The sequence below is a fragment of the Acinonyx jubatus genome, chromosome X, assembly GCF_027475565.1.
Source record: "Acinonyx jubatus isolate Ajub_Pintada_27869175 chromosome X, VMU_Ajub_asm_v1.0, whole genome shotgun sequence".
Lineage (NCBI taxonomy): Eukaryota > Metazoa > Chordata > Mammalia > Carnivora > Felidae > Acinonyx > Acinonyx jubatus.
The window spans coordinates 91,086,104-91,111,365 of record NC_069389.1 but is presented as its reverse complement, the minus strand read 5'-3'; the positions used below and the strand labels follow the sequence as shown (position 1 = coordinate 91,111,365).

General features: G+C 39.7%; 1 protein-coding gene and 1 non-coding gene across 3 annotated transcripts in view; both read right to left on the bottom strand.

Annotated features, from left to right (window-relative positions):
- The window catches only part of HTR2C (5-hydroxytryptamine receptor 2C), a 288,259-nt gene that overhangs the window by 224,229 nt on the left and 38,768 nt on the right, over window positions 1-25,262 (bottom strand). The gene's annotated exons all lie outside the window — the stretch shown is intronic.
- Window positions 24,563-24,691, bottom strand: LOC113597855 (small nucleolar RNA SNORA35). The gene has a single exon (XR_003418600.1). It is a non-coding gene; the product is annotated as a small nucleolar RNA SNORA35 (small nucleolar RNA).

Sequence of the window (25,262 nt, the reverse complement as noted above, 5' to 3'; positions counted from 1 at the left end):
AGTTAAGCGTCTGACTTCGGCTCAGGTCATGATCTCACGGTTCCTGAGTTGGAGCCCTGCATCGGGCTCTGTGCTGACAGCTCAGAGCCTGGAGCTTGCTTTGAATTCTGTCTCCCTCTCTCTCTGCCCCTCCCTCAGTTGCATGCTCTCTCTCTCTCTCTCTTTGTCTAAATAAACATTAAAAAAATTTTTAAAAATCTTTAAATAATAAGCAGTGAGACAATAAATGATCTAAAAGCAAGAAAGTGAGCATATAAAAAGATGATACTGTGATAAAAAGAAGTTCAGAAAAGATAATAAAGAAGCTCAGAACCGATCTGGGACAATTCAAGAGTGCAGATGCAGTAGCAGAAATCCATCAAATGGATGAAACAATGAGATAATTCATTTTCTGTACAAAGTGACCTAAATGAAGGTATGTTGGCTGAAATTGCCATGCAAACAAAAATTAAATGCATATTTGGAATGATAATGAAAATAAGAGGAAAGCCAGAATGCGAATAATCAAAATAAATGTGCCATGATTCAGCAAGTTATTTTTGCAACTTTAATTAACAGGTCAATTCAAATGGGTAGAGCTTTAGCACAATTAAAACTTGACGCGGTACAGTATCTTCCAACAGAATCCAGTCGAGTCAAAAGAATTTGAGAGGTAGAAATCTACCTCCCCGGTTCTCTAAAATGCAGGTATAGATCTAATTTCTTCGCGATGTGTAGTAAGCCAAGTCATTTACTAACATATTTTGGGTTGGTACCTGAGGTAGTTGCAAAATTATTTATAAAAATATAGTAAAAGAGCATGTAGGTGATGTGTGCCAAAAAGACGTAAGAACTTGAGGGACGATGAAAAAAGTAACTGATAACAATGGAATGGGTGCATCTCGCAAAAGAATATTAATGTAACTCATTAGCAATACTGTAATATGGGTTGAGAACACATTGAAGGAGTGTAATTAAGAACAGGTATTAAAGTACCTATCAGGACACGTCAACACATTTTGGCTAACATGATGGACAGCTGGTTTGCCAGATCATTTAGCACATCTAAAGAAGTATTGCATTGGCAGCTTGCCCTGAAAGCAATGTTCAGTTCCGTAAACAACCTAATGCACAGAAATCAAAATGTGCGCCTTGTTTGTTCCCTAAAAAAAACCTAACTATATCACACTCTAAGAAAAATCCTAAGTATTGTCACCTATCAGATTGCATTCAACCTCCAAATTCTTAACGTCACTAGGAATTCGCCTAGTGAACATCTAGTTTCGAATCATATCTTATTCCTCCCCGGCTCCCGCTCTGTCTCTCTCCTTCTCAAAAATAAATAAATGTTAAAAAATTGTATCTTTGTCTCTTAGGTTTTTTTTTTTTTTCTTTTCACTTCTACCTCTAGTCCCTGAAATGTTTTTTAGTTTAGTGTGGTGCAAAACTCGAATCAAACAATAAACTCTTGTTATATTCCTTACTTAGATATTACATATCTAAATAATTTGCATTTCAACCTCCCCTGGAAAGGCCGAGCAAGGGAAACACTGACACTACCTCTTCTAGGAAGGACTCCTTGATTGGCATTTTTGCTAGGGGGTAGATTGGGAGAGCCTGAGCTCTCTCCTGCTGTAGCACTTGCAATATAATATTTTAATTGCTTGATTGCCTGTTTCTCCCAATAAAATTTGATCTCTTTCAGGAGAAGGATCGTCTTACTGACTGCTACATCTGTAGCTCCTAGTATGATACCAAACGTGGTACAACCTCATTGAATGAATAAAAGAACAACAATGGGGTAAATTTTCAGTTCAAGACAAAAAACAAACAAACAAAAAAAACTAACCAACAAAAGGTATTCTACAATTGCTGCAAGTAAGCGGCGATTAATAATAATTCTCAGGACGCCTGGGTGGCTCAGTTGGTTAAGCGTTTGACTTTGGCTCAGGTCATGATCTCACAGTTCCTGAGTTCAAGCCCTGCATTGGGTTCTGCGCTGAACACTCAGAGCCTGGAGCCTCCTTCGTATTCTGTGTCTCCCTATCTCTGCCCCTACACTGTTCATGCTCTCTCTCTCTCTCAAAACTAAATAAACATTAAGTAATTCTTTTATTTATTTATTTATTTAAAAAAATTTTTTTAACGTTTATTTATTTTTGAGACAGAGAGAGACAGAGCATGAACGGGGGAGGGGCAGAGAGAGAGGGAGACACAGAACCGGAAGCAGGCTCCAGGCTCTGAGCCATCAGCCCAGAGCCCGACGCGGGGTTCGAACTCACGGTCGGTGAGATCGTGACCTGAGCTGAAGTCGGACGCTCAACCGACTGAGCCACCCAGGCACCCCTAAGTAATTCTTTTAAATTATACTTCTCTAACTTTTAATCCTTCAAGCTATGTCAGTAAACATCTAGCGATACTATCACGTATAAAAAAGCTTTCTATCTTAATTTGCGTTTAGAAACGTCATGAATTACATACATCTAAATGATAGTATTAATCAGCATTACTAAGGAGGTGTCATGAGTTCTCTTATTAAATATATATATATATTATTTTTAATTTAGTGGATTTTGGAATTTCATGTGCAATTACTTACAGAAACTTATTAGTTTTAACTGATAAGCAAAGAGCAAAAAACTCCACGTGCATGTTTCCACGTAAATTTTTAAAAATTGTATTCACATTTTCATCTATTATAAAGTCAATCAATAGATGTTCTCATTCAGTGCACTGTCTTCAGATAGATATTATCAGTCACATTCTATAACGAGAAAACCTGAAGCTAAGGAATGTTTTTTTAAACACCTTTCTCTTTTAATGTTTATTTTTGAGCCCGACGTGGGACTCAAACCCACAGACTGTGAGGTCATGACATGAGCCGCCATTGGAGACTTAACGGACTGAGCCACCCAGGTGCCCCAAGTGAAGGAATGTTAATTCACTGGCTCAGGGTTACACAGCTAGGAAGTGTGGAAAGAGTGTGGGGCAGTTAGGCCCTAAGTCTTCTGTCCTCTTAGGTAGAGCCGGGTAGAGTAATTGGAGTAGAAATATTTCAAGAGTTAATAAAGTAAAAAGCCATTGGCATTTTATCTTAGTATGCACTGTGTATATTCAGGAGTCACACATTGATCGTCTTATACTGTGTTTCTTAGATTGCTCTATTTAAATGGATTTACTTTTCCAGAGCAGATGGTTATCAATTTATTCAACAAGCGGTTACATGGATGCCATTCAAGTCCATGTGTTAGTGGTTGCATATAGAGTGACTAGCAACATCTGCAGGATCCCTGTACATTTATGATTCTATCTGATAAATGGGAAAGTGAGTTAGGAGCAACACGCATGAAGGGGCCAGCAAACCAGTTTAGAATCACAGCGATGCCCGGGTGGCTCGGTCGGTTGAGCGTCCGACTTCGGCTCAGGTCCTGATCTCACTGTTCGTGAGTTCAAGCCCCGCGTCAGGCTCTGTGGTGACAGCTCGGAGCCTGGAGCCTGCTTCGGATTCTGTGTCTCCCTCTCTCTCTGGCCCTCCCCCACTGTACTCTGTCTCTGTCTCTCTCTCAAAAATAAATAAAACATTAAAAAAAAAAAAGAATCAAAGTGATCTTCCTATCATTCAAAGATAGGCGAACATCTCCTGAGTGAGGCCATCAGCGTGCTTTAGTCCCAACACCTCTCCCTACCCTGATGATTCAAGGTTTCCTAGTACCAGCTACTTCTCGCAAATTTGACCTAAGAGGAAACTAAAAAATAATGCAAGTCTTTTCCCTCCTCAAGAGGAAAAATAGGTACAGGTTTTGACACTAGAAACAACTAATGCTAAATTAATTGCTAATAACTTAGGTTAGAAGTTTAACCTGAAGACATAAAGCATGGACAGAGTAATTACTAAAATATTTTGGATACGCTAGAGTTGATGTATGTAACATATTCAGGGGAAAAAAGCCAAGCTAAGAGACAGAGGCTTGGAGAAACCTAGGCTCTGTCCTATTCTAGGCTCTGTCCTATTCTATTACTGTCAAAGGCAAATGGAATTTTTAACAATAGATGATCATACAAAATCACTTGGTAATCCAATATTGGTTGTTTTTAATTTATTAAATGTCTTATCATAGTATTGATTTAGGAACCTCTATATATTTTCTTAACTTTCTACGAGAAATAATTTTGCTCTCCTAATGTTTACCAATTCTGAAGCTCACGTCCCTTTTTCTCCCTAAAACCTTCTCAGATGGGAAATGATCTGGCCTCCCTCTGACCTTTTAGGATATGTTCATTCTTATCACACACTTTCGTATATGGGGGTCATTTGTGCGTCTGCCTTATATTTCTTCTCTCCCATATTAGATCATAAACTCTGTCTGGGTCGTAGTTTTTTATCCTCCACATAACAGGTGCTCAAATAAGACTTGTTGGTTCTTTTATTCTTTCAACAAATACTTATTGAGGACCTGCTATATGCCAGGCATGAAGAAACACAATGTGTTGAATATATTCTGACATTAAAAAAGAAACTATTACACCATCCAGCCTGATAATATTACAGAAAATGCCCCAGTATTTCTAGTCGGCACGTATTAAAATTCCTCTTTCCCTATACACTTGTTTTTCATCTCAATTCTATTTATAGGTTCGCTCAAATGCACTGATGTTATTTTTCTTTGGCCTATACCATTTTTAAGTTTATATTTGGATTAGGTCTCTTGATAAGTAATTCTAAATATTCATTTTGCTGCTAGATGTCTAAGTTCAGCTTTGGTTTCTAATAGAAGCAAGGAGAGGCCAAAAGAAGAATAATGAAACAATTTTCTTTTTTTTTTTTCTTTACAATCTTCTAATTATAAGGAATATAGCCACGGCTGGAGCAAACATAATTTATATTTGGAATCTTAGTGCAAAGATCACACAGTTTTCAAATCAAGCTAATTTATTCTACTACTCGAAAACAATGTTTTCCATTTCAACTGAAGGACATATGATCCATTTATAATTATTGAAGGAATAGATGCTCACTGTAAAAATATTGACAATTATCAAACATTCTAAATAAGTGGGTTAAAGAAATATCCAGTTAGCTGAACACAAGATGACACATTGACCAATGTTATCATGGAGTAAACTGATACTAAGGAGATTTCAATTATCAACTGTAAATAGAGAGCATCTGATGTGTCAGCAGACAATTTTAATAAAATCATGCAAGATTGTAACACTTAATGTTCTTCCAAATATGTCTTTATAGTTCTATTGAAAGAATACTTCCGTTACGGCAAGCTGACTTTGACTATCCGTGTGAAATTTTAATGAACGTTGGATCTAAGTCAAAGAGGAATAACAGACCGATCACAAGAACAGAAGCAACATGACATTCCCGTTACGAGTTTGGGATCCAGGTTGTGGAACTGACAGTTCAGAAGCAGATTTAGTTAAAACAACCACACAACCCCCCCCCCCAAACAAAAACAAAAACAAAAACAGAAACAAAACGCAAAAAGGTTAGAATAGAAAGGGTAACAAATCTATACGAAGCACAAGGTTACTCCCTCTTTAAGAATTCGTATTTTCCCCTCCTGGATGTCTTTCAATCTCTATTATGTTCACACTGCACGCTCTGGGTATTGAATAAAAATATACACAGCCCGTGCAATGAGCACATCCTAGAGCCAAGTACGCTTGTGATGCTAAAGCTCAAAAGGCAGGAGCATTTGGTCCTATTTTAAATGTAAAATAAATTTGAAAGGATTCATTTCGAAAGTTGAAAACTTGGCCGAAAGACTATAGAAGCTAAGATTGAAGAGCTTGAAGAGACCACACCTAAGTCATCTCTACCCTCTAGCCATACCCTCTACTGGCTTCCAAACCTCACAAAACAGGTGCATATCTTTCCCGAAGGAATTCTAAAGGTCTCTGGGAATAACGTGGGACAACGCTTATCAGAACTTATAAACCCCAATAAGAAAATGTCTTTGTTTGTTACATCCAAATGAAATTCTTTGCTCTGGGGACTAAATCAGAGGTTATGTCAAGGACAAAAAATTTTGGACACAAGACTAAGAAAATGTGAATCATTCATGGTTCATGAGTCCTGGCCCTGCGTTGGGCTCACCGCTCTCGGCGCAGAGCCCGCTTTGAATTCCCTCTTTCCCCCTCTCTCTGCCCCTCCCCAGCTCATGCGCTCTCTCTCTCTCTCTCTCTCTCTCTCTCTCTCTCTCTTAAGATAAATAAATAAATAAATAAATAAGCATTAAAAAATGAGAACATGTGAATTGTGACTTATAATTATGTGACTTTGGACAAGTCAGTTAAGTTTTCCATACCCAAGTTTCCGTAATATAAGGATAGTAATAACAAATTTACATATTTATTATGTAAAAGGATAAGGGAGTTTATACATCCAAAGGAGCTGTGTAAATACACTATAAACCAACAAGCAACACTAATGGATTCTTACTCTGGAGTAGCGATATTCCAACTCATATCATCATTTTCTCCTCCTCAGTGAAGAGGGAGCATAAAGCAAGAGGACAGGCTGCAACCCCCACCCCCACCCCCCCAGGTGGAATCCAGGTGATGTCCCTCTCGGTGGCCCAAGAACAAAGGAAAGGGGAAAAAACAAAGGGTTAACTGATAAGGATCAAAGTCCTGCGGGACCTAAGTCTCCATCACCCCTCCACAGCGATTGTGGGAAACAAAAGCAGAAGGAAATGGCAGATGGAACTCAATTACCTGCAGCCCACTGACTAACACTTGAGGCTGGCAGAGTAAAATGTTTCTCCGGGAACTTACTGTCTTAATGCTAATTAATGCTTTGCTAGAGGGAAAAACAACCTTCGCTTCACAATAGCTAGGCCTCCTCCACCCTGGGAGTCTTCTTTAGCATATGAAAATCTCTCTGGAAACTTCCCCTGGACTTTACCTCCCCCCAACTCCATAGTATATAACCAGTGTCTCTTCATGGTGCCCGGACAGCTCTTCCTGTCCACAGGGTCCTGTCCCGGTGCTTCAATAAAATCCCCTTTTTGCACCAAAGACGACTTCAAGAACTCTTTCTTGGTCGTCGGCTCCGGACCCCACGAACCCACTGTCACCCCCTGAAAACCTCATCAATAGGTCTTGTTTTTTAAGCCTTTTATCATTTTTGTATCTGTTCTCTGAAATCCTTTCAACAGTTCGTACGTCATTATCCAATGCGTGAACTAGACCCAAGACTTAATTGGTGAGCTGGCCGAGGTCTATTTTTATTGGTTATCATTCCTATTTCAATAAACATACAATCTGGTTGCTTGGGATACAGTTGTGAAGAAGAAAGACAAGGTTCTGGCAATGATGGAGTTTATAATATGGGCCCAGGGAGAAAGTTAGTGAGGAACTGAACAAATACGATCATTTATATAGTAGTAATTCTGTAAAAAATAATACAGCCCAGCATGAAAAGTCGGGGTGATTAGTTTGGATGGGGTGGTCAGGGAAGAACTGTTTCAGGCAGTGACCTATAATCTCAGACTTGAAGGAGAAGGATTAGTCATTTGAGATTCTAGGAGAATAGTGTTCACAGAAAATGTCGAGTGCAAATGGCTTAAGGTGGGTGTGAGCCACTGTAACTGGGGAATAGTATAAGAGGCCAGAGAGAAAAGCCTGGAACCCTATCATTTTTTTTACATTTATTTATTTTTGGGACACAGAGCACAAGTGGGGAGAGGGGCAGAGAGAGACGGAGACCCAGAATCCAAAGCGGGCTCCAGGCTCCGAGCTGTCAGCACAGAGCCCGACACGGGGCTCGAACTCCCAAACTGTGAGATCATGACCTGAGCTGAAGTCGGGGACGCTTAGCGGACTGAGCCACCCAGGTGCCCCAGCCTGGAACCCTATCACGAAGGTATTGTAAGTCACAGTTACCCAGTGATTTCTCAATCCTCTCAATACATTCAGCTGAGTTGGGGACTCCTCTACCTTGTAAATGATCTGCAAATTGGGCTTTCATACCTGTATAGTAAGCATTTCATTAGTTGTTTATATGGTACCTTGCAATAGAGTAATGACCAACATTGAATGTAGTCAACTTAGAGACCTACACCATCCATGTTGTCCCCATTCTCCAGATCTGCCTAAATAGGCTGACATGTCAGGCCTGTGCTATTTCCATTTCATAGGAACTCCGTGCAAAATTACAGAGCCACTCTGCATGTGGATAAAATCTTATTTCCCACTTCTCACATGCCGTTCCGCGAGGAAGTGACTGAACGGTGACATTGTATGGATCTTCTGTAAAACACCAGAGAGGAAGGACTAAAGACTACTTTTCGCTTTACTCAGCTTCCTACAGCTATAGCACAAAGCCTTGCTGATGCCCTCCTCTCCCACCACCCCCCCTCCACTTCCCCCAACCAGCCCCCAGCTCCACCTACAAAAAACAAAACATTCTTTCAGAGCAAAATGTAATTAACAGTAAGACAAATACTGACCGTGTTTCTCTGTACTAGAAGACATATTGCTGTATCATATTGTATCAGGAATTATCAAAATAAATTAATCTTCAATTGTGGCATATATATATACATATATATATATACAGGGAAAATATATATATATATTATGAATTATATATATATATATATATTAGTCAGCCATCAGAAAGAATGAAATCTTGCCATTTGCAACAACAACATGGATGGAACTAGAGGGTATGATGCTAAAAGAAACAAGTCAGTCAGAGAAAGACAGATACAATATGATTTCACTCATATATGCGATTTAAGAAGCACAACAGATGAATACAGGGGAAGGGAAGGAAAAATAAAATAACATAAAAACAGAGAGGGAGGCAAACCATAAGAGACTCTTAAGTACAGAGAACAAACTAAGGGTTGCTGGAGGGGAGGTGGGGGGATGGGCTAGATGCGTGATGGGCATTAAGGAGGGCACTTGTTGGGATGAGCCCTGGGTGTTATAGGTACGTGAGGAATCACCGAAGCCAATACTACACTATATGTTAACTAACTTGAATGTAAATAAAAGCCTGAAAGGATTAAAAGAATCTTCAAGAAACAACCCACAAGAATAAAAACTACCATTTGTGTTGCTGGCCAATAGTCAACGATGACATAATATGCTCCCAATTGTTATTGTTTGTGTACTATTTAATCGGTATTGAAACAAACCTGAATTTGATAAGTGAAAATAAAATATCCCTCGGGGTGCTTGAACCTATTCGGCACTATGGATTGCTAAAAAAGAGACAATGGGATCTAAATGGAGTCACTTGGGCTAAGCCCATGTCACTAAACTGAGACTTAATACCTAACCTGGTTGAAGTTTCAGCTTCTCTCAGGAATGTAACCTTTAACCAGTCAATCTGGGGAATTACCTGGTCAGCACTAGGGAAGTAATCTCCCATAGACCCCTTCCGTCCCCAAAGACAGGTGACCTTACCTGAAACCATCCAGTCTTTGCTGGAAACTTCCTCCCCCCCCCCCCCACTTCTGCCTACAAAAGCCTTTCATTTTGTAAAGCTCCTCTGAGTTCCTTTCTATTTGCTAGATGGAATGCTGTACAATTCATGAATTTTTGAATAAAGTCAATTAGATCTTCAAATTTACTGCTTTGTTTTTTAACACTTCCTTAATGATTTGAAGATGAACCGCATTTAATCTGAAAACATAAACAACATACATCAATACTTTTATGTTTCCGAGATTTCTTTTATATATAAAAATCCTTATAACTTTTGATTGTCCGTAGAAAAGAGATAATCTCGTTTTTTTATTTTTATTTTTTAATTTTTTTAATGTTTATTTATTTTTGAGACAGAGAGAGACAGAGCATGAGCGGGGGAGGGGCAGAGAGAGAGGGAGACACAGAATCAGAAGCAGGCTCCAGGCTCTGAGCCATCAGCCCAGAGCCCGACGCGGGGCTCGAACTCACAGGACCACGAGATCGTGACCTGAGCTGAAGTCGGACGCTTAACTGACTGAGCCACCCAGGCGCCCCAACAATCTCATTTTTTGTGGTGCATAATATTCACAAACCTTTCCTCTTTTTCTGTTTTCTATCACATCCACAATAATCCATCACTCTTTCTAGATTTCCCATCTTTTTTTGAGGAGAGAGAGAGAGAGAGAGAGAGAATAAGTGGGTGGAGGGGTAAAGGGAGAGGGAGAGAGAGAATCTTAAGCAGGCTCCACAGTCAGGGCACAGCCACATGCAGGGCTCGATCCCATGACTGCGGGATCATGACCTGAGCCGAAATCAAGAGTTGGATGCTTAACCGACTGAGCTTCCCAGGTGCCCCTAGATTTCCTATCTTTTTAATAACTCCTCTATGTTTGTTTTGGTAACTATATCTAGTGACTGATATAGGTCATTCAGAAATGGTCCCTATTCTCTTCCTTTTCATAAAAATGTTTTCTTTGCTATGAAATCTGATTTATTGCCCTGAACTTGCATAAATCACCATAATCTTTTGCGTTTTTACAATCCCGTCTTTTGTATTCTTATACTACACATAGTTTATGTACATGCCTTCAACCGTGTTACGCTTGGCTGTCTTGATTTGAGTTAGTTCTTCAAGATGACCCTAGAACTCTCTTTAGTTCCCCCTTTGACTCTATCTGCCCTTGATTCTTTCTGGTCAGCTTCTGAGGCAGCTTGCTTCCCTACGTGAGCCTTAATGTATCTATTTTCTTTCTTATTTTCCATTCCTCTCACCACCAGGTGGTTATATTTCTTTTCCTCTATTTCTTCCCGAGCCTCCAGTACTCCCTTCCTTCTCTTTTGTAACTGTTATGGGGCTTGTCAGCATTCAGTAGAACAGGGACTATTGTCACCAGAACAACAGAGGAAACACTGCCTTTTCTTACCCCTTTCGTGTGTGCTGTTTTTCACGTGCATTTCCCCTTCAGTTACTCCTAATCCCTTCCTGAAAAATGCTGTATCCAGGTTTTTTCCTCTGGCAATGTGTTCCATAAACAATCCACATTAGGGATTATTTGAGCCACCATTTTCTCTTTCTTTCTTTCTTTCTTTCTTAGCTTAGTCATTTATTTTGAGAGAGAAATAGAAAGAGCGCGAGGGACAGACAGAGAGGGAGAGAGAGAATCCCAAGCAGGTTTTGCACTATCGGCGTGGAGCCCGACGTGGGGTTCGATCTCATGAACCATAAGATCATGACCTGAGCCTAAATCAAGAGTCAGATGCTGAACCGAACAAGCCACCCAGGTGCCCCCAAGCCAATATTTTTTTAACGTTTATTCATTTTGGAGAGACAGAGACAGAGCGTGAGTGGGGAAGGGGCAGAGAGAGAGGGAAACACAGAATCCAAAGCAGGCTCCAGGCTCTGAGCTGTCAGCACAGAGCCCGATAGGGGCCTCAAACTCACAAACAATGAGATCATGACCTGAGCCGAAATCAAATTCAGATGCTTAACCGACTGAGCCACCCAGGTGCCCCAATTATATAAACTTCTACCTTAAAAAGCTAGGCAAAGAAGAGAGCATTAAACCCAAAGTAGCAGAAGAGTTAAAATTAAAACGATGAAAACAGAAATAAGTGAACTTGAAAACAGGACAGCAGTAGAGAAAATCAAAGAATTATAAGCTAGGTCTTTAAAAAGATCAATAAGATTGATGACCCTAAGTCTTGAACTGTCCGATATAGTTTCCACTGATCACATGGGGCTATCGAGCAATTAAAATGTGGTTAATATAAAATAAAATATGTCATTAAGTGTAAAGCACACACAGGAGTTTCAAGACTTTAGAAAAATAAAATAGGAGAAAAATTTTCTTTAATGTTTACTTATTTTTGAGAGAGAGAGCACACGACAGAGCATGAGCAGGTGAGGGGCAGAGACAGAGGGAGACGCAGAATCCAAAGCAGGCTCCAGGCTCTGAGCTGTCAGCACAGAGCCCGATGCAGGGCTCGAACCCACGAACTGTGAGATCATGACCTGAGCTGAAGTCAGACGCCCAACTGACTGAGCCACCCAGGCTCCCCGCAAGCCACCGTTTTCTGATAACTGATCTCTTCCTTGCACATCTAGCCCATATCCTGAGGCCCTCAGCCACTTACATCACGACTATGGACTAAGTACAATTAAGAAACTCAGCATTGAGAACTAAGACCTTATTTAATACGCTCTCACTTTTCATTTAGTTCCACAGTATGTTGCCACTAAGGTTGAATACTCTCGATTCTAAGAAAACAATTACCTCAAAGCTTCTAGCGGTGGTTATTTTATTAGCAGAGGCATGCAACTCTTATCAACGGAGGCTCAAGTACCAAAACCTTCAGATCCCATAAACAGGTGACATGCCAACTTAATAAACCATTAAATAGGAGTGACATATCTAATTGGCAAGAATAAGATGCTAATCTGATTAAAGCGTGAGGTGAGAAAAAATTAAAAGGGAAGGAAGGGCTCATGAGGTTCTTTGAACAGTTTCATTGCACTTAAAAAAACATGACTCACTTGGGAAAAGTTGGGTTTTAGACAGCTTCTTAGAATTGTATCTATTGCCGAAAACATGGCAGACCCACACTTATCTCCACTCGCTGCACCGGTATTTGAACAATCACCTATTCGCTTGAGCAGACACAAACTCCCAACCTGTTCCACTAACTCTAATTGGAGTTTGAAACAGATAGCAAAGGGAATAAACTTCCGAAAACACCGGCCCAAAAGCTTAAATCTAAAATCTGCTCTCTTTACACCTTATCGAGCAATTATTTCTCCGTTTGTGCTTTGAGGGATTTTTTTTTTTTTTTTTTTTTTGCAAGACTAAAAACTATCGGGAACTTTTTTTGTTTGGTGTAGCAGCAAATTGCCTGAAATTGAGCCAGCTGAGAACATGTAATTAATGACTGTCAGCCCAAGTAAGTAGCTCTGTATTCTAATTAACTTGTACTTTCATAATTTCTTAGTTCTTTCACACTGAGAGAATTATCCTGTTAAACCGGATTTATTTTGGTTTTGCAGAGAGGATAGAAACTCAAAGCTCAAAGGCTCTCACCCTGTACTTACCTTGTACTAACTAGGTTCAATCATCTAACTTATCTGTGGTTCATAATTTCATTAAAAAAAATTGAGATAGTGGGGCGCCTGGGTGGCTCAGTTGGTTAAGTGTCCGACTTTATCTGGAGCATGATCTCGAGGTTCGTGAGTTTGAGCCCTGCATCGGGCTCTGTGCTGACCATTCAGAGCCTGGAGCCTGCTTCAGATTCTGTGCCTCCCTCTCTCTCTGCCCCTCCCCCACTCACTCTCTGTTTCTCTCTCTCGAAAATGAATAAATGTTAAAAAAATATATATTTAAAACATCGAGATGTTAATGAATAGTATAGGAAGGTCAAAAAACATTATGGCAGTGTGAAGTTTGCATAAAAACACCAGCTCATACATTCCGGAGAAAATAGGGACTACAAAGTAATCAATCCATTTCTAAGACATAAATCAGGAACCTAGCTTCTAAGGCTCTTGTAAACGCTGAAGGAGGTATTTTTCTTAGATGCTCTGTAAACTGCAAAAACTCATTTATCCAGAAACCTCACTTACATAGAACAAAACTATGACCCAGAAAGGAAGCAAAAGCAATGTTGTCACAAACATCCCATCTACTTCATTAATCATGAAATTGTTTCTCTTTTAAAAAAAAAAAAAATCATGTCTTCTAGTTTTTTTTTAATGCTTATTTACTTATTTTTGAGAAAGAGAGAGAAAGCGGGAGAGGGGCAGAGAGAGAGGGAAAGAGAGAATGCCAAACAGGCTCAACACTGTCAGCACAGAGCCCGACACAGGGCTTGAACCCACAAACCATGAAATCACGACCTGAGCTGAAATCTAGAGTCAGAGGCTTAACCAACTGAGCCACCCAGGCACCCCATGTCTTCTAGTTTCTAATTATTTTCTTAGAAAATGGGTTCTGTTTTGCGAATTTCATTATTGAATTTTTTCCTGATTTACTCATCAAGAACACCAATATGCAAAAGTTGGGAGGCAATGGCCAAGTCATTGTTGTGGGTGAAAATTGGTAACAAAAAAGCAAATGCGTGTGTCAGTAGTAAACCGAAAATTCATGAGCAATCCAAGAAGTCTTTCTAGAAAAAACGAATTTGCAATTATACCTCAGTTTAAAAGAAAACAGAAAAAAAAATTTTTTTTAACATTTATTCATTTTTGAGAACCAGAGAGAGCATGAGTGTGGGGGTGGGGGGCGGGCAGAGAGAGAGGGAGACACAGAATCCGAAGCAGGCTCCGGGCTCTGAGCTGTCAGCACAGAGCCTGATGCGGGGCTGGAACCCACAAACTGTGAGATCATGACCTGAGCTGAAGTCGTATCCTCAACCAACTGACTAACCCAGGCTCCCTATTTTTATTATTATTATTTTTTTTAAGTAAGCTCCAAGCCCAACGTGGAGCTCATATTCAAAAGCCCAAGATCCAGTCACAAGCTCTACCTACTGAGTCAGCCAGGAAGCCCCTTGGGGGAACTCTTCTTTCCCCACTCTCTATGGTTCTGTTGAAGCTCCCTCCCCAAATGAGAAGGGGCGGCCTTTATCAGTCTGGGTCTACAATAGTACCTTAGCCTCTTGGTCATGCTAATGACCCTAGGACCATCATTTGATCCAAATAAGTCAATTATAGTCCTTCACAATTTTTCCAAGGTGGAAATTAAGGGGAAGCATTCACAATGCCCTTGGAAGATCATCCGTAAGGACGGGTGTCTAGAGGAGTTTCATTTCCTGTTTTAAGAAAAAGAAGGAAGATCCCGCCCTGCCCCAGCAACAACGCAGTAACCACGGCTTGAGCCAATGAGAAATGACTACAACCTCAAAGATTGGCTATATGAGCCACTACGTCTGCCATATTTGTTAAGAGGGTTGGAATTTTTTTTTAATTCATAAAACTAATATGGCCCAATACCCTACATCACAATACCATACCCTTTTGTAAAGAAACTCAGAAGCTAGAAAAATGTTACCATTCTGGTACTGTAATCCTACACACAACACAAAAATCAAGTAACAACAATTAAAAACATAAGTAAATATATAGAATATAAACAAAAATATACATAAAATATACGTCCCATCCATTATTCTGAATGGCATCTACCCATGTTGTGCATAAAATACTAACTTTTATATTCCCAGAAGAATTTCAAAAGAAGACATTTGCTCAGGTTTTTAAAAGTTTTGATATAGATAACGCACAGTATTATTATTAGTAGTAATAATAATAATAAACTTCAGTTATAATATAGCAACTCCCAGGGTGCCCGAGTGGCTCAGTTGGTTAAAGCATCTGATTTCGGCTCAGGTCATGAGCTCACAGTTTGTGAGTTCGAGCCCCCTATTGGGCTCTGTGCTGACAGCTCAGAGCCTGGAGCCTGCTTTGGATTCTGTGTCTCCCTCTCTCTCTGCCCCTCCCCTGCTTGTGCTCTGTCTCTCTCTTTGTCTCAAAAATAAATTAACGTTAAAAAAAAAAAAACATATAGCAACTTCCTCTTTTCTGCTTTAATTGCATCATTTTTAAAGGAAGGTACAGTGATGAGAACTAAACTGAAAATGCAGACTGGATACTTCCAAAGATGTACAGAAATTAACACAGTTTATTTTATCACCGCCTGCATGAGGACCACATCCTGATGGAAGGGCATAATATCCTTTCTCAATGACCTTTTTGCGTCATCATCTTCTGGGAACTATAGTCATACTTCACTGCTCTTGAGAGCAATTTGAACTTTATTGAGGGAAAAAAAAAGCAAAATGTTGAAAGTAATTATAGAAAGAAAATTAACGTTTTTGGAAATCGGAAAAAAACGTTTCCCTTGTTGATCTTGTATGAAAACGATTTTGTTTTGTTTGTTTTTGTTTTTTTAATTTCCAAAGCTAATCAATCAGGGAAAAATCCCTTCAGTGCAGGAGCTAGTGAGAAAATTACTGTTGGCATTCCACAGAATTAGCTCTTCACCTTTAAATGAGAATATGCTAATCAAGATCTCCACATCAAAGGGGCCTTCTGCAGAGTCCAAGGGCCCTGATTTCGTGTTCTTAAATGTAAGGACTCAGCAAAAACGGAAAACAGTTTTATGTTGAGAGAAACTATCATAGTCCATTTGTAAATTTTATACGCCAATGTAGTCAGGTAGTATCTGCTCAAGTAGAAAATCTACTGCCAAGGAACACTTAATCCTCTGAGTTTAAGAATCAAGAGGAAACGATAAGTAAAACCCAAACCAAAGATGATGTAAACTCAAATGCATGAGATAGAAGGTCGTACTTAAAAAAAAATTTTTAAGTGTTTATTTTTGACGGTGAGAGAGAGAGAGAGACAGAACGTGAGTGGGGGAGGGACAGAGAGAGAGAGAGAGAGACAGAATCGGAAGCAGGCTCCAGGCTCCAAGCTGTTACCACAGAGCCTGACACAGGGCTTGAACTCACGAGCCATGAGAAGTCAGACGCTTAACCCACTGAGCCACCCAGGTGCCCCAAGAAGAGTTGTGCTTTTGCAAAGGGGTCAGGAGATCACTGTCCCCAGCCTGTAAAGCGCTTGAATGTTGAGGCTATGCTTTGGAGTCCAATGCATTTAGCATGGAGACGGGGAACCCATTAAGTCTCCAATAGCTGTTTGTGTGATTGCACTGTATATCAAATTCAAAATGAGTTCCAATAATTTTTAAAATGGGCACAGTTTGTTACCCGAACGGCAGCTGGTGCACATTCGCTCTCAAGCTTCATTTGTGACCCGGCGCAGCCTGGGAATGCCATAACGCTCACCTTCTGTGCAGAATGAGATTAGAGTATTTGGAGAGTCATAAGATCCAAATGTGGATGAAATTCTTTAATGAAGTCTTTAATGTTCCGCTTCCTCATGGCCCGCCTGTGCACCTCACTCCAGCCAGGGGTCCATGTCATGTAGGAAACGTCCCTTGATTATTCCCACTCAATGATCATTCCTAATAATATCCGTGTTTTACCTTCTCATTCAAAGCAGGTGTAAAATACACTTAAGCAGAAAGGTAGAGTAATGACATCCAAGCCTACTTTCCATGGTCCGGGGATGCATGAGATGATTTTCATTAAGAGTTAGAACGGAAAATACCTTGCCCCATTTGCTGTTACGTTAAGTATTTGTTGAATGAAGAGATTAATGACAGATTTCTGTTTTATTTCTAATTACAGTTCCTTTCTAGTTACTACCGTTTTACTATTGTGGGCCACCACAGTCTCTTCACATTCCGATTTTGAGCTTAACTGGTACACACTTCAAGGACAGGAAGATTATAAACTATGCTGATCATAGACGACTCTGCTTACATCTACTTATTTTTTTTTAATTTTTTTTAACGTTTATTTATTTTTGAGACAGAGCATGAACGGTAGAGGGTCAGAGAGAGAGAGGGAGACACAGAATCTGAAACAGGCTCCGGGCTCTGAACTGTCAGCCCAGAGCCCGACGCGGGGCTCGAACCCACAGACCTCGAGATCGTGACCTGAGCCGAAGTCGGACGCCCAACCGGCTGAGCCACCCAGGCGCCCCACATCTACTTATAATTCTACCAGTGGCATTTAGACAAGGTTCAATACAAAATTAAAATAGAGAATCGCAGTCATTATCACTGTTTTCATCGGGTACGTTTACATCCATCATCGCAACGTGGTGATCTGTGAACAACACGTGGCTGAAACATTGTGAGAAAAGGAACTTGCGTTTCACAACCTTTAAACCTTAAAACCTCACTGCTTTGTTCTACCTTGCAGAGTTTCAATGTGACAGTGTCACTGTGGTGCGAGAGTCCTCAGTGCATGGGTTACAATCAGCTGGTCAATCTTCTGTCCCAACGAGATCAATCACGGTGACAGTTGCCACTATGGCCTCCTCCCTGTATTTTCTAAGCATGGAGGAGGACAAGTGAGCACCTGTCTCCTAGATTTTAGATTGAAAACATTACTTGAGCAAAGCAGGATTCTTTACCCTCTGGCAGAATATGACCTTCTGAAAAAGGCTGGGAGTCCCCTAATGAACACGTCCACATTGCAATCGTGGTTTTCCTTTAAAAATGAAATCCCTCAAAGAAGTGGAGAATGGAATATAACATTTACAATCTAATCATCAGCAAATGGCATTTAAGATGTTTGTTTCACCTTGTTTTAGCACATTAATAGAAGTCAGTAGAGATTTGATCAAAATATTTATAGAAATATTTTTGTAACAAGAGAAGCCATGCAGGTTTCTTTTCCTAATAAAGGTAACATACCAAATAAATATCCATTTATGGAGCTGCTCAAGTAAAAGCAAAACCAGGAATATTAACAATCGGTAAGGATATTCATTCTTCCCTTAGAATATGATTGAAACAGTTGACATATTACATAATGTAATAAGATAGTACTACATAATGGTCAAAAACATATTACAAATGATCACTTTCAACGTTGTACAAGGATTCCGTTGACCACATATTTGGCCTCTGTGTTTACTAATCTAAAGGCCCTGGGAATTCTCAACTTGCTTTCAATAAATAGTTCAGGGAATGAGCAGGTTCACATGAGTTCATCTGAGAAGGCACTGTCTGTGTCTGAAATTCTAGAGATTGGTTTGTTCAGGAAGATCAGTGAAACATTCCATTCAATCAGTCATTTCTTTCTACAGTAGAAGACAGAGTAATCTATAACTCTGTTATAGAGCCCAGTGAATTGTCCTGAAACACCAGGGGTACATATCTATCTTCTTACACTTCTCTCCGTCCCAGAAAATTTTCGTATTTCATCTGGAAGAAAGGGAATAGCCATCACCCTATTGGTCTCAGTTCAGCCTTTTTCTTTTTTGTTCTTATATACACTCTCCCTTAGCTACTCCTGGCTTTGTTCAAGTGCAAAAAATGAAGCCTACCTGCTGCCTTTTACAAAACAAGTTTGCCTTGCTCTAAGCCTGGCTTTTTGTGTTTCCTCTGGCTGGTTAGCCCTCTGGATATCACTGTGAGTTAGGGTCTGCATTTGCCTTCTCTGGTCTTATGCGCGCACACACACACACACACGCGCACACACACACACGCACACACACACACACACGCACACACACACACACAGGTTTGAATTGTGTTTGCTTCTACACCCTGAAATAATTGAGCCCCTTTTCAAAAGAAATAATTGAGCCCCTTTTCAAAAGAAATAATCTAGTTTCAAATTCGGCCTTTATTTCAAACATACACTTAGCAATATCTGCAAGTGAATATTTCAGCGCATTGTCAATTGATTCCATATGATCTTCACTTTTCCTCTTTCTATTCCCTCCCTTTTGGTCTGAAGTTTTCAAGGATTAGGTGCTTTATAATTTGAGGGGGTAGAATAGTCTAATATGACTGACAGAATAAAACAGATTGATTTAACATTCACACGCAGTATATGTGAAGACAGATTCTCAATGATTTACTTGCAACTCTATTTTCAGCTCTTTTCAGTTAGTTTTCAGCTGTTCTGATCTCTAATTTAATGCTTTATATAGTTGCCTCAGTACATTTACAGATTTAAATGTACAGGGCTATGTAATTCTGAAAAAGAAATACACTGTAAATTTAAAAATTTCCAAGAGGCTATGTGGAAAGCCAGTAGAAATTTCTTAACACTTGGAATTCACTTTTTTTTTAATTAATGAAAGGTGCTAGGAATAGTTTCCTGAAAGGACTTCAGTTTCCCTTCTCGTGCCTAACTACACGAAAAGTTTTATCATGTGACAAAGGTAAATGAGCTAAGTATCGACTTAAATATTATTTATATTCCATCTCGTATTTTGTATCTCCTATAGTAAGTCGGCACAGACTTATGTATTGATAAGCATAACGACTTTTTTTAGCATGCCACAAGTTTAAAGTGCAGAATAAATATTAGGTCAGTGAAATTAATTTTTTCTTGCTCCTCGGATCCCTTTTAGATTAGATTTAGCTCCAACTTCTCCAGTTAATGGAGTAGAGCGCCCGTGTGCCTTATCAAATGTGATATATACGCCACTCTGATGGCTTAGGGCCACTTTCCCCACTCCCTACAAATAGGAAAACCCACTAAGGGAAGTGAGCCTATAGCCTTGAACCAGCTGGATTCACAGAGGAAATCTCAGCTTCTTTGGCAGCCTCTGTCACCTGCAGCCTAATGGCAGCTTTCATGCTCCAAAAATATGCCCTACCAGCTTCTCCCCAAAAGGGTTTCCTGCCATTCTGGGGTTGCGTCATTATCACGGGGGATGAAAATACGGTCCTAATCCAAGGAGGACATAAAGGGCACTTGCGAGGAGAAGTTGCAAGTCAACTTAACATAACAAATATATGCTGGGTGGGGTTCACTTACCTGTAAGAAATGTTCTTTTTTGCCAAAGAAGTGAATGATCCCGAGCTGACTAGACCTATCTCACTGGAAACACTAGTGATGGAAGTGATTGCCACAGACGTTAGAGCAGGAAAGGAACTTCAGAGATCATTGCCATAGTCCTGAGCGGAGCGCCTGGCACAAAGTAGTCTCACAAGTAGTAACAGCTCAGTGAATCCCGTTTACTCTCTTTTTACAGATGAAAGAACCAAAGCCAACGGGAAGAAGTAATTTACCCAACGACATAAAGGTGGCCAGTGGCAACGCCAGGGCGAAAGACGGGAATTTCGAAGTCCTTATTGATTATTTTTTCTACCATACCCTTCTCTGTATTCATTCAGTCATTTCCAGTGTTGACTGAGAGGCTGTGAACTTGAATTATCACCATCCTGAGGACTTTGTTCACGTGGCCTCATGCCTGCGAGGCCCTGGAGGAAGACAACTGGTTAAATCAGCCTCAACTACTCTAGTCTACATCCATGTATCTCTTCCCTAACGTCCCACAGAGCTTCCCACTTGCCTCGCAAATTTTGATTTTAATTCAAAGGTTGGTGGATTTTTTTTGCAGGGATTTCACATGTATTTCTTGTGTCATTAATAAGTTTGCATGCTCCTCTTGGTGAAGGGATGTTTGCTTATAGTGCTTTTATATGTGTCAGCCTGTAAGTTCTTAGGTTTATGTGGGCGCATGAGAGTTAAGAATTAGCATCTAACTTAATAGCCAAATTGGGACATCTCTGAGTCTCAAAGAAAGTATTATCGACATTTATTCAGTAAGTACAAACCGTAACCTTCTTGGGCACCCTGGACTGGATGGTCACCCGAACGATAATGGACTTGATCAACTTGATCATTTCACTGGCGATTATACAAATGTCCAACTATGGGGTACCCCATTTTACCCCATTTACCCCATTACACTGAGTGGAATTATTTCTAAAGTAGTAAGCATGGAAAAAAATTTTGACAGGCTGTGGAATTCTATTTACTGGACACTTACCTGCATGCATTATTTGTTCAAAAGTTATTACAAATATTTCCATAGAAGATTTATTTGTTGCCTTAGTTTTTAAGCTGCAAGGCTAAAATTGATTGCAAGACTTTTGTTGGTCTTATTTTAATCATTCCAATATTGAAAATGTGGCGGGGCATGAAAAAAATGGCATTTTCCCTTGATTCTTTCCTGAAGGTAAAATATGAAATCTGATGGCTTTCTATGTGGGGGAGGTGAAGCGGGGTGCTATTAGGAGCTATGGACAAAAAAGGTACAAATTTGAAGTTTAAAAATAGATTTAAATTTAAACACTCTATTCAAAAAGTATCAAGACACCTATTATGATTTTAAATTTCCATTGCCATAAATTATGGAGATATTGGTAAAGGAAACAAACAAAATCCATGATCAATTCTTTTACAACGAATGACTGACTAACATTTTATAGCATTTACCCACCGTCAATAATCAATAATGACATTGATTATGAAGAAATAATCAAATATATACTTCGATCCAATTTTCATGATATAAATATAGATTTTTTTTGTTCAGATATCTAATAAAGGCCAGACATCCCAGAGAAAACAGTCCATAGCTTCAATTTGTTAATATTGCTAAATTAGAGGTTTCATGATAAAAATTTCCTGCAGCAGAATGAATTTTAAGCATTAGAACAATGGCAGTTACACCATCTGCTCCAGAGAGAAATTTGCTGTCTTGACAGTAATAAAGGACAAATAAGCAATATAGATACACCAAGCCGGCAAGAGGGTAAATGCAACAAGGAAAGAAGTATTTCTTTGATAAATTGCACTTTTCGCTGAATACCACTTTCTGTACTAAACAACCCCTCATTCAACTATAAGCAGATGTTTATCAAAGATAATTCATAGTCTTTATCACAAACACTGTTTTGTATTATGAGAGAATCTAAACAGCCACACTTGTCCATCTTCAAAGTTCTAAGAGAAATTAAAGGACATAAGCAGAAAAAGACAAGTAAAAATAATTACACGGGAGAACAAAATAGCATGTTGCCCTTAGGAAAAATGCTGAGAACAGACATTATGTTGACAGATTCTCACCTACCCACGCGGACCTCTAAGAGAAGCCCCTCAACTATGTTAAGAAATTAAGTTTTAAGAGTCTATTTAAAAAACTGTCTGCCCACATCTTGTTATCAGTGTAATAAGGCTGGTGAGGGATAGGGGAATTGTTCAGATAGCATTTATTCTGCATTGAAATAATAAGGGGAAAATAATAAGACCCTGTATTATTATAACACATTCATTCAGATGGGTAGTGGGTCATATGAACACTATCTTGCCATATTTCTGAAGAAATAACTGAAAAATATATACTATGTAAAAAAGTCTTTCTAATGTATCCTTGCCAACTGTCAGGAAAAGCGTGTCATTTTTTAAAACTGGGTTTTGTATTTCAGTCGACAAGGATTTATGCAGTTTGATATGTATTTTTCACGGATATATTTCATGTCAATTGCCTGAAAATAGTAATATAATGAGCTGGGAGTTGTGTGCATTCTTTTGTAATGTTGGCCTAATTATCAGAACATAGCTATGACCTGTGAGCCCAGTGTCCTTTCTGGCAGAGGACCCTAGGGACATTTCCTAGGAAGGCGAGTTTATCATCTATAATGTCGGCACACACAAAAAAGTGTGAGATCTTCCTTCAAAATAATTATTAAATAACTTTTCATGAATTTATGTCTCACAAACTAATCTTTACTGCATTTTGTTTATTATTTTTTTAAGCAGGTTCCACGCCCAATGTGAGTCTTGAGCCCATGACCCCGAGATCAAGAGTTGCACGCTCTACTGACTAAGCCAGCCCTAGGTGTCCCCCTTTTCTGGATTTTAAATGAGTGTCAGTGTATATTTATTTACCACCTAAAACAGAGCCAAATTTTTATGGTTCTAAAAGCATGAGATTCAATTTTCTAGAGCTTTCTTTCACTTCTGGTTCCAAGAATTCATGATGGACTTCATAGCAAAATTACATGAATTTATCCCTCAATAATTATTTATTGAACTTCTGCTTTATGCAAGGCACTGGGCTGAGTGCTTCTGTAAGTACTAAGATGTATGAAAGGACAGGGTCTTTTCTTTCAAAGAGTTTACAACTTGGCTTATAAGATAACTTTCATGAATACAAAAAATGGGAAAGTGGTCATTGCCAAGCTGGTAGAGGGAGAGACTGGGGGGGACTTGAGTGTCCAAAGGCATTATGAAGGAAAGAAGGGGCCAGGAATGGATCTTGCACATAGATCTAGATTATAAGAAATAATTGAAAAGGAATTCTATCGGCATGAGTTTAAACAGACTGTTATATATGGGGAACGAAGAGGTTGGGAAGGCAAGTGTGTCAGGAGGCTTGTAGGAATGTGGAGAAATACATTTTTCAAGTTTTATTTTAAGGTTTTGTTTATTTTAAAAATTTAAATTAAAAAGTAATTTTTTTGGGGGGGGTGAGATATTAAATGTATTTGAATCTGAGTTCTTCTGTACTTAATAGTTTTTCTTTTAAAAAAAAAAATGTTTAAAATCATCAAGAGCCAGAACATGCTGCCAGGACTGAAATAATCAGAAATGTCTTCGGTCACAGATGCTGGGCACCCCAGTCTTGTTTGGAATTTTCCAAAGCGTGAAGCCTCTCCAGTGGTGGAGAATGAGAATAATGCCACATTGAAAAAAGCCAGTCCAACACAGGGGATCCCAAGTTATCTTTGTTCAGTTTGATGAAAGCGGAATAGAAGTTTTTAGCTTTCCCAAGTTCCTTGGCAAACGCATCAGCTTGGACGGGGGCCAATGTCTGCAAGATTCTTCTAATCTCAATCTCACTTTTATCACATTAAAGGGAAAAGTGAACTTATCTCTCCTGTCTGAAGAACACTTAAAGGGCAATTTGCCAGCGGAGTAAAATGAGTTTCTCTTGTCATGTCATCATCATGGCAATCTTGGGTCCTTCCAGCATTGTCGACCTTATTTGACGGACTTGGGAAACTGAGTCCAAGAGGGGTTCATGTGAATCGCCAAGAGCTACACAGCTAATAATAACGGTGGTGATAATGTAATGACAGTAACATTTTTGGGTTCTTGGTAACTGGAATATGGACACAGTCGCCTTTATTTAGTAGTACCAGGTACTGAGCTGTTTGATTTGTCTCTCTGCCCCCTCACTTGTCTTAGGCAGGGTCCCAGGACCCAGTAGATATGTACCCACCCGCATGCAGGAGTAGCCCACAGAATGACTCTCCCAGCTTTGTGGAGGGATTTGCTCTTGCACTGCTCGATGCCCAGTTGGTCAGGGAGAAGCCCAATGGGTCACTTGCCAGTGCTTGTAGACGGTAGAGCTGGGGCCGGGAGCCCAAGCAGAAGAACCAGCTTGGAAGAGGGGTGGATATGAGACCTGAAACATGTCAGGATCCATGCTTCATTGGCTCAGTACGGCTACAAAATACCTGGGTCAGCTTTAGGGGAAGGAAATGTGAGTTTAGAATCAGGCAGATCTGGGTTCAGAATCCCAGCTCTGTCACTCACGAGCTGTGGAACCTTAGAAACTCACTTGAGCCCTCTTGGCCTGTGTTTCCTTATATGGTAATGGGAGCGATAATGACTTGGTTATTGACAGTTGACTGTTGGGACAATTAGAAGAAATAACTTGCAGAGTCCAGTCTCGTACCTGACATCCGTAGATGTTCAATAAGTAACAGCCATTGTTACCACCAAACATCTCCCGCCTCGCCAAAGGCTATTCTCTTTCTCTTTCAAATTACCATTTGTGAGGAACTTGGTTAAAAATGTGTGGAATTTTTTAAAATTCACACTTTTACATGTTTTTCTGCTTGTCTTATAATTTCCCCTTACAAAGGCCAAGTTGCTTTGTGCCTAATTATTTATGTTGGCTTAAG